General features: G+C 42.8%; 1 long non-coding RNA gene across 2 annotated transcripts in view; it reads right to left on the reverse strand.

Annotated features, from left to right (window-relative positions):
* Positions 1-10,443, reverse strand: part of LOC125101746 (uncharacterized) — a 164,915-nt gene extending 154,472 nt beyond the window's left edge. Inside the window, exon 1 of one of the 2 annotated variants that reach the window (XR_007127913.1) lies at positions 10,260-10,443. This is a non-coding gene — a long non-coding RNA (uncharacterized LOC125101746). Of the gene's footprint in view, positions 1-4,570; positions 4,728-10,259 lie in introns of those variants that run through there. The other variant, XR_007127912.1, reaches the window with a different exon arrangement.
* Between the last annotated feature and the right edge of the window lie 602 nt (positions 10,444-11,045).

Below are 11,045 nucleotides of genomic sequence, written 5' to 3' on the forward strand. Positions count from 1 at the left end.
AACTTAAATTATTCACGTTTAAACTGTTTCCTTTGCTTTGTTATTTTTTAACTTTATTCTGGTGTTAGGCTAAGAGGAATTCATTTTATTCAAGTAAGTTGTGATTTCTTGCCAGTTTTATTCACCAATATAAAACTGCTTGATTAATGCCAAAGATTCTGAGTATCCAGTTTTATGACTACCTTCAAAAATCAGACTTTTCAAAGTCACATGAAAAGCAAGACAGCTCTGGCAAAGAGCTTAAAAAACTGCATCTTTTCCTTGGCTATGTGTTCAAGAAAGAGAAGGAAGAGGGAGGAGGACGGAAGAGCACAACATGGTAAAAATAAAAACAAACACTGTGTATGTACCAGCTGCAGACCCAGGTCAGCCTGAGGGCTATGAGCGCAGGAGTACAGAGTGGCCCTCAGCAACCAGGAGGATATTTGGAAGTCTTTGAAAATAGAAGGCATGGCCACCAGCAAGAGATGAGTTCGCAGCTGCTATGGGGAGAAAACAGCAAATGCTGCACTGAACATACTCAGACACTTAGACACACAGACTTTTCCCTTGTGGGGGTCTTTGCTTCCTCCTGAGCATACCAACACCCAGCATGGCCCACTTAGAAATCCATAACCCAAACATTCACTAAGTAAGTACTGACTCTTTTTAAGAGTCCAACCTAGATGTTTGGGGAGGCAAAGAAGTAGACGTTTCTGTCCCTGCTCTCAAAGCAATTACAGCCTCACTGGGGGAATGACTGCTACACTCAGAAAGAGAAAATGAACACCTTCCAGTGAGCCCATCCCGCCAGACTTCCAGACTGAACATGGTTTGGAGCAGAGGGGAGGAGTTGGTGGCTCAGGGAGACGTTTTTCAACCTCTGGGGAAAGACTGGTTGCCCGTTTTTTCATCATTTACTTTCTCTGAGCTTCTATTTTCTTACCATGAGTAACCCAGTGTGTCATGAGAGTTTTATTTTATAAAGTTGATAGTACAGTGTAAGTACTAACTGAATAGTTACTTCTGTCATGATGATGATTATTATTAAGTAATAGCTCCTAGAAGAAGAACTTCTTAGAAGGCAAGACAATGCTTTGGGAGTCCCACCCTGGAATGGAAAAATGCACTTTCCTACTATTAGCAATATTACTTAAGCATTAATAAATATTTGATTAATTAAATGGATGTTTATTATTTGCCACAGGGCTACAAATGCCACAGATAACTTTCTCTTAGACACTGAAACCAAGTTCCCAAAAGGTCAACATTACTCATGGTTGGTAGATGAACAAGCAGCCATTTGGAAGCTGTCCTGTTTATAACTAGTACCCACCAGAGGATGACAGAAGTAGACTGATGGGATAAGCAATGTGTGTTCAGATCAAAGTCACCCAGTAAAGGGGGTTTGGATTTGCGGGCCCCACATCGCTCCCAAAACAAGACCCTGGTTCAGTGATTGCAATTTGCCACCTTATTTTTCCTTGCATGAAGGGGCCTCTGGGAGAGAAGTCCATTGTCCATGTAGCTATGCTGCTTGCAGGAGGAAATGTTCCCTAATTTCTCTACCCTGAGAAGGCACCTTCTCCTAGGCTTCACAAAGAAGAGAAGTTCTTCCACCTGTTGTCAGTGATATTTAAAAAAAAGTAAGAGGAAAGAATTTCAGTGATGTGGTTGCTCATAACTCTGCTAGTAAAATGTCAGTTATTTAGAGGGATAATGTCTTTTTAGTGTTTGAGGATGTTTTAAATATGTGAATTACCTTCATGAAAAAGTTGTAAAAATAAAGAATGGTAATTCACTGCAGAAACTCAAAAAAATATTCTAATTCCTCTGCCCTGACAAGGCACCCTCCTTTCATTAGTACAAAAAACACCAGCCATTTTGGTATGACGAAGAAATACTCTGGGGTTCAGAGGAGGGTGAGATCCCAGAGGGGGCTGGACCTCCAGGAAGTCATAAAAGGCTTAGGGTTTGAACTAAGTCCTGAAATATGGTTAGTACTCAGCAAGGGGGAGAAGAAGAGGGGCCCATCTGAGAGAAGGAATGAGCAGAATGGAACCCTTTACCAAAGCTTTCCCAAAAATGCCTCAATTCTGTTGAGCATAAATTAAGCCATGTACCTTAGTAGTACAATTCAGTCTTAATATCTGATCTATACTGGGCTGTGTGCATGTGTCTCCAACATTCACCCATCTCAAGATATACAGACTGAGAAGTTAGAGAAACTGTGTGACTATCCTTGATGAAAATCCAGAGCTATGTGACACTGGGAGCACATGGATGCTTACTAAAAACATCTGTCCTCTCAGGGCAGAAAGACACACAGCCAATGCAAGCCATTTGACCCAAATCTAAAAATGACTCACATGATCATATTGTATCTCTCATAATTGAAGTAAAAAGGCTCAGCCCTATCAGTTCCCCACTTTGTCTCCCACATCCTCGGCAAGATCTCCAGACTCGGGTTCTTTATACATGGAAGAATGATGGAGTTCTCGTTTCTAAATGCTAGAATAGCAAACCCCGAAACTGCCCAATACCCTAAGTTCTCTGTACACACCTCCTCCCATTTCCATTCTACATCTTCACCAAAAGCCCACCAGCCCCAAGCATTCTGCCATAACCCTCCCTTGACCCCCACCACGAGCCTTCACCAGGTGTCTGAGCCATGGGGGGACTTCCAAGAGCCACTCCCAACATTTCTCTCCCTTCCTTCTTTTGAGTACAGGGCCTTGGCCACCCACCATCATCTTTAACACATGGATTCCCCATATGATTTCACTCAAAAGGGAGGGGTTCTGCAGCATTCCACCTCATTCCTCTCTACTGTTCCCACTACTTGCCCAGTTCTATTTATTCAACTATCAAACTCATTAAGCAATGACTATGTGCAAGCTGCTCTGCTTGACATCCTGGGAAATACGAGGCAATCTAAAATTTCAAAGCAGCTGCCCTTAAGGACACTCTAGTGGGATCTGAGAAAACACTGAAAGATGACAAGGGTCTAAAAGAGTCGAAGCAGGTAGAGCAGATTCATAGGCACAGGGACAGGAGGACAGAGGACAGAGTGGATATGCATGGAATAGCTAGCTACTTCACCATCCCACTGGTAATGCTAAACTGAGGAGGCCTCTGCCCAGCTCGTGCTTATCCTTATGCTGAAGGAAAGCTTGAGAATTTCTAACCAGGAGGGTCTTAGGTGTAGATACTGACTGGGGACTGGCTTGGAGCTGCTGAACAGCACTGGACTTAGACTGTAACTTACTTCAGGTCACTTATGGAGGCTGACGGAGAAGTGAGGGAAAGCTGAGTCCCTATGACAAGTCATCTTGTGAGGCCTCCACAAAGAAACTGCCTAAACAAGAAAAATCCCCCTACATTACTGTTTCTCTTACTTTTCTTGGGAAAGAAACATCAATTCCAAAGAATTCTAAGTCCAAATACTTTCCCAACTCTGAGTTGGCAGGCAGATTTTAAGTTCAGCACAATCTGAGGCTTTCTTTAAATTGGTGTTCAAACTGGCATTGGGGCTGATCTCCAAAAACCCAAGTGACCATTACAATAGGAAATTATGTGGCCATTAAATACAAAATTGTTATCACATATACAGAAGAATGCAAAGTGAAAACCAACAACAAAACAGAAAGTAAAACAGAATAAATTTATCAACTAGAGTCCTTGGTGGAAAAAAAAAACAAAAAACAAAAAAAAAAACATGCTCTGAGAGGGATCAGGAGCATGTAATTAGCTGGAAATTTATGTTTATGGGCTTTTTACCCCATGAAGCAGTTAATAATAATATGGAACTCATTATCCATAAGCCAAACTCTTTCCCCTCTTCACAGGGATACCAGCTTGAAGGAAAGCATTCAGAGGACAGTAAGCCACCTTGAGAGAATGAACACCTCTAGAAACTTGGTTCAAACAATCATACCAGATTTAAACTGAATTGGCATTTGGTTTTCCTCACTAACTAGTGGATAGGGGACTGGGTGAAATAGATCACTTAGCATCAAATGAAGAAATTAAATCTCTGCACATCCCTAGTTGTACTGTGAGTTGACAATTTCTGACCTCTTAGATCTTAGTGATGGAAAATGGAACCAAAAACTTGTGACATAATTCTGCCCTAAGACCTGGTGCCAAATATTTTTCAGGCCAGGTGTCCATTCATGGTTACAGTGAATGCACCCACACCCCTTTGGCCATTCCTATGGTAACTGTGGCTTCTTGGCTTCTGAAGGTGAATTGCCGCCAAGGATCTCTCTTGCTTCAAGGCCCGCATCTACTCTGCTACTAGCAAGAACAACTCTGTGACCAAATCTCCTAACATCAGCCCCAGCCTATAGAGGACAGCAACTACTGAACTTCTAGTAAAGCGGGTACCCCTCTCACCAGCACATACCTTGATGGCCTTTGCTAATGGAGTGTCCTCTGGTTCCTCCCACAGAATCTTTGTGGGTATTCAGGCCTCACATGATATATCTAATTCAGCATGCCCACCTCCCTCAAACTTCTATCTCTTCCCCTACCATCTGCCATAGCAACTCAGGCATTTAACCTTCACTCATCATAGACCATTACTTACCCAGGCTTCTCAAAGCTACTCTAGAAGTGAGTTTGCACCATTCTCCAGGGGCCTTGCAGAATGTTAAACCACTTGTCCTCGGGTACCTGGGTGTCTCAGTTGGTTAAGCATCTGCCTTTGGCTCGGGTCATGATCCAGGGTTCTGGATAGAGCCCCGCGTCTGGGTCCTTGCTCAACAAGGAGTCTGCTTCTCCCTCTGCCCGCCACTCCCCTTGCCTGTGCTCTCTCTATGTAAAAAAAAAAAAAAAAAAAAAAAATTAATAAAATAAAATTTAAAAACAAACAGCTTGTCTTGAAAGAATGTCCACCCAAGTAAAAAAAACCCCTGCTTTCATGTACCAACCCATTGATCAAGTGCCCCTGAAATCCAATCCAATTGAGTACCCTCCTGGCACTTACCAGTGAATGCTAACTCTTGATGCTCCACTAGAGTATGATCTCCTCCCTTGAAAGGGCCTGTAATCCCAGCTGGGTTATGCTGATATTATCTCTACTTATTGGCTTTGGAGCCAGGAGGGAAGCAGGGGGTTGCGCCTAAGGGAGCACCTGTGTCTTTGCTAGGGAGAGGCCTCAGCAGTGCCTTCCACATGAGATAAGTGCTTGGTCTTAATTAGAAGATGCCTGGGTGGCTCAGTTGGTTAAGTGTCTGCCTTTGGCTCAAGTCATGATCTTGGAGTTCTGGGATTGAGCCCCACATCGGGCTCCCTGCTCAGTGGGAAGTCTGCTTCTCCCTCTCCCTCTGCCCTCTTGGGTTCTCAGGTTTTCCCATCTCAGGCCCTGACCTTAAAAACAAACCTGCCTTGGCTGAATATTCAATGATCTTTCTGAGTTTGTTCCTGAGCAATGTCAACTCTCTCCCTATAGGAGATAAGGACTTCTTTGTAAGCTACCAATGAGGCCATCTGTTTCTCACACCTAGTTTTTAACTGTCTTTTAACTACTCTTGGTTTCTTGATTTCTTATTGCCCCATGTAGGGCATCAATGCAACTTAGTAATAACAAGCCAATTTCATTGTTCTGTGTGCCTTGTTTTCCCTCATACCTTTCAAATGCTGGATCATGGTACTTCAAGGGTACTTTTCTTTCCCAATTTTGACTTTTCTAAGTCAAAACTGATTTTTAAAAAATGTTCAGCATTTGGGCCACAACCTTGTGCCAGAGATCACCTGTGTCCCATAAACCACCTGGGATAGGGTGCTCCTGGTCAGTTGGTTATTGAATGATTCAGTCCCAAAATTGCCACTTGATTTCTCGGACTGTAACTGGTCCCAAGTGGGAAGCAGAGAAAAGACAGTTAGAAATACAAGAGACTAATTGGGAGTGATATCTGGAAACTATGAAGGATAGCAGGAGCAAGAAAGACTCAAGACCATAATGTAGGTCTGACATCACGAAAAGAGTAGAAGGCAGGAAGAATCATGAAAACAGAGCATGAGACTGAGGCAAAGCTCTGGGAGAGTCTTAGCCAGTCCAATATGAAGACTGGCTTGGAGCAAAGAGTGTCTGTGGGAGTCCCTAGTGGGCAGAAATTGCCAGGCCCTGGGATTTCCACTATGCTAGTCATTGGTTGGAGCTGCTGAAGGACAGCATGGCTTCCAATGGTAGTGGACCTCACCTGTACTGCAACTGAAGATTGTCAGTTAAGTGCAATTCTGGCAGGTTCTCTCTTGAAGAGAGTTCTGAGGGGTATATCTCCATGGTCACCAAAGGGAAAAACCACAAAACTTACCTATGAGTTTTCTGAATGGATTCTCTTTTGACTTTGCATTTCACAACTGGCTCTGTCCTTTCTCCTTAAATTTGTACACATAGCCTTACCGAATTATATCAAGGTGCTTTACTTTTTGTATTTTTTATTACCTCCATCTGGAACAGCAGGTTCCCTCTTTTTATCACTTGTCAGGTGTCCTAGCAATTTATCTCCCAGTTCAGATGCCACCCTCTCCATGAGCCCTTCTCAGAGACCCATAGATAGTTAGCTGCTCCTCCTTGAGAGTTACAGCATTTTCACAGCAAATAGTACAGAGGATATCATGCTTATTTCTTTGTGTATATTTCTGTTCCATTCGAGTTCATCATGGTCTGGAGCTATAACCTGAATAGGACTTACTGTTGAAACTCAGAAAATGCCAATTAAGGATTTCTTTGCCCTCGGAAAAATTAGATAAACCTGGCTCAAGCTCTCTAATTGCACCGCCTTGAATGAATCTTATGGCTTCACCCTGAGAGCTGCAGTATCCACCCCTATTTCCTTAGACACATTTGTCTCTGTTCCTGCCTCTGTTTAGCCAGTTCTACCCCGAGGCCAACCTAGAAGCAAAACCAACACCTGCTCTTTTTTCCCAAGAAGCAATTCTGTGTTTCTGAGACTATCTTGATTATGGTTGTTGGGCTGATGACTAGAGGGACTCTAGGGGGTAGGAGGGTACTTGTCACAGCATAACATGAGGCCCAACCCCACCTCCTCTTTCTCACAGAGCCAACCTACCCAAAGCCCCAGCTCTGGCCATTACCATACACCCTGTACACTGAGCCTTTGGGAAGTCCAGTGAGCCCTGTCTGTTCCTGCCTGCTCCTCTCCTGGATGCCAGTAATCCCAGTCCCCCCCGCCCCCCCAGAATTCTAGTGAATAAAATGTATACACATAAATGAATAACTGAGTGTTTGGCACATAGCTGGGACTTAAGAAATATTGGTGGACTATATAAGGGAATGAATGAATAGAACCTAGTCGCAAATATCCCTAAATCAAGCTGCATTACAGATTGAGGTGGAATCCAGTGTTCTTGCAAAATACACCAATACAGTGTAAGAGAATGGTCGAGTTTCATTCTTCTACATATAGCTGCCCAGTTTTCCCAGCACCATTTATTGAAGAGACTGTCTTTTTTCCACTGTATATTTTTTCCTGTTTTGTCGAAGATTAACTGACCATAGAGTTGAGGGTCCATATCTGGGCTCTCTACTCTGTTCCACTGGTCTATGTGTCTGTTTTTATGCCAGTACCATGCTGTCTTGGTGATCACAGCTTTGTAGTAAAGCTTGAAATCAGGTAACGTGATGCCCCAGTTTTGTTTTCCTTTTTCAACATTTCCTTAGCGATTCGGGGTCTCTTCTGGTTCCATACAAATTTTTGGATTATTTGCTCCAGCTCTTTGAAGAATACCAGTGGAATTTTGATTGGAATGGCATTAAAAGTATAGATTGCTCTAGGCAGTATAGACATTTTAACAATGTTTATTCTTCCGATCCAAGAGCATGGAATGGTCTTCCATCTTTTTGTGTCTTCTTCAATTTCTTTCATGAGTGTTCTGTAGTTCCTCGAGTACAGATCTTTACCTCTTTGGTTAGGTTTATTCCCAGATAACTTATGGTTCTTGGTGCTATAGTAAATGGAATCGATTCTCTAATTTCCCTTTCTGTATTTTCATTGTTCGTGTATAAGAAAGCCACTGATTTCTGTACATTGACTTTGTATCCTGCCACGTTACTGAATTGCTGTATGAGTTCTAGTAGTTTGGGGGTGGAGTCTTTTGGGTTTTCCATATAAAGAATCATGTTATCTGCGAAGAGAGAGAGTTTGACTTCTTCCTTGCCAATTTGGATACCTTTTATTTCTCTTTGTTGTCTGATTGCTGTTGCTAGGACTTCTAATACTATGTTGAACAAGAGTGGTGAGAGTGGGCATCCTTGTCGTGTTCCTGATCTCAACGGGAAGGCTGCAAGCTTTTTCCCATTGAGGATGATATTTGCTGTGGGTTTTTCATAGATAGATTTGATGAAGTTCAGGAATGTTCCCTCTATCCCTATACTTTGAAGCATTTTAATCAGGAACAGATGCTGGATTTTGTCAAATGCTTTTTCTGCATCAATTGAGAGGACCATGTGGTTCTTCTCTCTTTTCTTATTAATTTGTTCTATCACAGTGATTGATTTGCGAATGTTGAACCATCCTTGTAGCCCAGGAATGAATCCCACCTGGTCATTCTCTTACACCGTACACAAAGATAAACTCAAAATGGATAAAAGACCTCAACATGAGACAGGAATCCATCAGAATCCTAGAGGAGAACATAGGCAGTAATCTCTTCGATATCAGCCACAGCAACTTCTTTCAAGATATGTCTCCAAAGGCAAAGGAAACAAAAGCCAAAATTTGGGACTTCATCAAAATCAAAAGCTTCTGCACAGCAAAGGAAACAGTCAACAAAACAGAGAGGCAACCCACGGAATGGGAGAAGATATTTGCAAATGATAGTACAGACAAAAGATTGATATCCAGGATCTATAAAGAACTCCTCAAATTCAACACACACAAAACAGACAATCATATCAAAAAATGGGCAGAAGATATGAACAGGCACTTCTCCAATGAAGACATACAAATGGCTATCAGACACATGAAAAAATGTTCATCATCACTAGCCATCAGGGAGATTCAAATTAAAACCACATTGAGATATCACCTTACACCAGTTAGAATGGCCAAAATTAGCAAGACAGGAAACAACAAGTGTTGGAGGGGATGTGGAGAAAGGGGAACCCTCTTACACTGTTGATGGGAATGCAAACTGGTGCAGCCTCTTTGGAGAACAGTGTGGAGATTCCTCAAGAAATTAAAAATAGAACTTCCCTATGACCCTGCAATTGCACTACTGGGTATTTACCCCAAAGATACAAATGTAGTGAAAAGAAGGGCCATCTGTACCCCAATGTTTATAGCAGCAATGGCCACGGTCGCCAAACTGTGGAAAGAACCAAGATGCCCTTCAACGGATGAATGGATAAGGAAGATGTGGTCCATATACACTATGGAGTATTATGCCTCCATCAGAAAGGATGAATACCCAACTTTTGTAGCAACATGGAGAGGACTGGAAGAGATTATGCTGAGTGAAATAAGTCAAGCAGAGAGAGTCAATTATCATATGGTTTCACTTATTTGTGGAACATAACAAATAGCATGGAGGACATGGGGAGTTAGGAGAAGGGAGTTGGGGGAAATTGGAAGGGGAGGTGAACAATGAGAGACTATGGACTCTGAAAAACAATCTGAAGGGTTTGAAGGCGGGGGTGGGAGGTTGGGGGAACCAGGTGGTGGGTATTAGAGAGGGCACGGATTGCATGGAGCACTGGGTGTGGTACAAAAACAATGAATACTGTTATGCTGAAAATAAATTTAAAAAATGATTAATAAAAAAATACACCAATACAGACAAGTCGGCATAAGGCAACTGTCTCCCATAAAACTGTAATCAGAGGAAATAAGCCCCTTGCGGCAAAGGGGTTATCTGCAGGCTGGAATGTTTTCTAAACAGAAGAATACAGACGTGCCAAGAAGGAAAGCAAAGCCAGAGCCAAAAGCCAGCGAAGATTCCTTGGTAAAGAAGCTGTGCCTGTGACAAAAGGGGAAACAGTGAAAACACTGGATCCCTATCACCAGAGCAGGTGCACTTCCTCTTCACTAGGCCCCCACTGTCCTTGCAGTCCTGGAGCAAGTCACAGAAATGTGGCAAAAGCTGTGAATCCTCATAGTCAGGGAGGAAGACACCAACTCCAGAAAGGGCCTGCTTGCTTGTTTTTTTGGTGAGCAGAAAACCCCTCCTCTCCCAGGGCCTCAGGATGAGCAGGAGCAAGCTGTTCTCACACCCCCATATGCAGCCTCAAAGCCATCATCTCCAGCTCTTACCCGAGAAGAAATGCCAGAAACCTCCTCAGCATATCATAAAAGACAGGTTTGTCAGAAAGAATCGTGTTTTATCCACCCCTTCTTAAGTGAGTTTTCAAATGTTGTTCTTTCCCTGTCTCCTGGATATGATGAATCACATCCTCAGGAAATACAACCAGCTGAGTAAATCGGTGCTCTGCAATGTCTTCACAAATGAAGCTGATTTGGTTGACTCATCGGACTGATGCAGCTATAACCAGACTTGAAGCGCTGAGACAGGTATGTTCTGTTACTGATTCAGGACGGCTTACACTGGTGGCCAAGGGCCGTCCAGGCAAAAGGCAGTCTGGCTCAATTTAGAGCCCTTAATCAGTGGGGTTACTCATTTACCAAATAAATGAAGAAAGCCAAAGCAGTCTGGGAATTCAGCTGTAGGAATAACAGGACTAAGGTTACATTAGAATATCTTTTATCAATGTACCAAAATAGTAAAGAGGTTTAGACTCTGAGTCCAGAGATAACTTTGAAAGAACAATGTAATCCTTTTATGTTCACACAATTTGCCCCTATGTTCTAGCCTTGACATAATAATTGGGCATTATTGGGGGAAGTGAGTCAAGTTGGCCACAGTTCAGGAGACCTGGAGAGACCTGTCCATGATATGCAAATAAATAATAGGGTGCATTTTTTTTAAAGATTTTATTTATTTGTTTGAGAGAGAGAGAGAGCATGAGAGGGGAGAAGGTCAGAGGGAGAGGCAGACTCCCCAAGGAGCTGGGAGCCCGATGCGGGACTCGATCCTGGGAC

This window comes from Lutra lutra, chromosome 6 (assembly GCF_902655055.1).
Source record: "Lutra lutra chromosome 6, mLutLut1.2, whole genome shotgun sequence".
In the NCBI taxonomy this organism is placed as follows: Eukaryota; Metazoa; Chordata; class Mammalia; order Carnivora; family Mustelidae; genus Lutra; species Lutra lutra.